Raw genomic sequence first — 2,058 nt, 5'->3', positions numbered from 1 at the left:
CCCCGGCCAGCAGCCCGCTGCCAGCCGGCTGGGCAGGAGGAGGAGGAGGAGGAGGAGGAGGAGGAGGAGGAGGAGGAGGAGGAGGAGGGGTTGGAGGAAGGAGGAGGAGGAGGACGACGACGACGAAGAGGAGGAGGCGGGGCACAGAGACCCCTCTGGACGTCCCTTCCCGACCCGAGCGGTTCGCAGCGCTCAGCCGCCGTGCCCGGAGTGCCGGGCTCCGTGCCCAGCCCGCTCCCCTTGCGCCTTTGCCCAGCAGCACGGGCTGGCAGGGGAGGCTGTTGGACAAGGATTCACGGCGGTTTAGAAGTCAGCTTTCAGCCCGCTCCCTTCAGGCAGCCGCTGCCCAGCCCGAGGGCTGCTCTCTGCTTCGCCCTCCTCGCGGTGCTTCGCCCCCGGTAAAGAGCGCCGAAGTCGCGATGAGCCTTGTAACGGGCTGGACAGCCCCAGGAGCAAACGGCAGGCTGAGGCCGGTGGCAACACCGCTGTGCAAACGGCTCCTTCTTCAGCGATGTTCCCCGTGTACGCGTACATCTGCGGGTGTCCCCCCGTGGCCCTGCAGCGCGATGCCATTAGGGCACAGGTTGCCTTGTGGCGTGGTGCTCGGACTTAGCCCGGGGCTCCTGCGGCAGCACTCGCCTCGTGCGATGAACAAGCTGCCTGTGCTGGTTTGTTCGTTTGAGAATTAATTTGTTAGTTAATGAAAGCCATTTACTCTGTGAACTCCTGGCAAAGTAGCAGCTGAAGAAAAACCAATGTGGTCTAAACTGATCTCAGGTCCCGAGCCATCTCTGGCAGAGATCTAGCAGGCTTCAGGAATGGGATGAATTTTCAGGGCAGTCTGCTGTTGACTATACACATTTTTTCCTAAAAACAGTGAAAAGAGGGAGTGGATGTGCTAATAGCACCTGTTTTGTTTGCATGCAGGTAGATTTGATTTTATTTGACATATCCACCAAGCATTATGTTCGTATGGGAACAATCTTACCGGTGCACAACAAATGCCCCCAGTGGGTATTGCTAAGCTCTTGATTCACAAACGAGGGTTCATATCCTGAAGGCACTTACACCACAAATCACATCGCTGAGCTGAGGACTGCGGAGGAATGCAGGAGGAGGCAGGGAACGCTGCCCGGGTCAGCAACAGGAGCCGTGTCAGTATGGGAAAATAAATTTCACCTTTCGACGACATGTCCATAGCAATTTCCCATCAGGAAAACATGGGTTTGGGCAGTTTGTAAGCACAGCTCTTCGAAGGAGAGTTAGCTGATAGCGGTGCTGCTGTTTCTGTCACCAGTCCGAAAGCAGATGTGGACAAAGACGCTTTTCCAGCCATCTGTGATGAGGGATGCAGTTGCAGAAGCCTCTTGCTTCTTTCCCTGTATCACCCACATGACGGGGGGAGAACATCCCCTCCTCCCCCGAGCCTGTCTTCCAGAATTTCTCTCCTTCTGCCTGTCCCTGCTGTGCTGACATTCGTGCTGGCAGCATCTGGCCACTGTTTTGCTGGACTTGAAGTCACTTCTCTCTTCCACTCTCCTAGCTTCTCTTACCCTCAGCCAGTTGACTTTTAGACAACTAATGCCAAAATATGTGTGCAAAAGCATGCCTGCACTATTAGCATGGATAAGCATAGAGCATTTGAGTGTACTTATTTGCATGTGGAGATGCCCACTGGTGCACAGACACTATTGCTTTGTTAATCTAGCTGATTAAATCATGTTTACCTCTAGGAAGCTAGCAGGTCAGGAAGACACAAGGTTTGCTGCTGTGAAGGCATAAAGTGTATTCCATTCCTTCTCCACTATTTACTTGTCCCTAGCCAGGGGTCTTCGTGTCTACCAAAGAAAAAGTAGGAAAGGAGCAGGAGCATAATGAAATCGGACGTTATGTTTGGGAAGCTGTTTATGACTTGGTTTCCCTATTGAACTCCCCACACAAAATGAAATAAAAATTTCATGCTTTGAAAAAAGATGTTCAAATCTTTTTTTTTTTTTGGAAAGTATCTGCCTTTTTTTTTTTTTTTTTTTGCCTTAGCTATCCTTTGAAGTATACATT

This window comes from Anser brachyrhynchus (genome assembly GCF_964034855.1).
Source record: "Anser brachyrhynchus genome assembly, chromosome: 6".
NCBI lineage: Eukaryota > Metazoa > Chordata > Aves > Anseriformes > Anatidae > Anser > Anser brachyrhynchus.
This window is presented reverse-complemented; position numbering follows the sequence as displayed.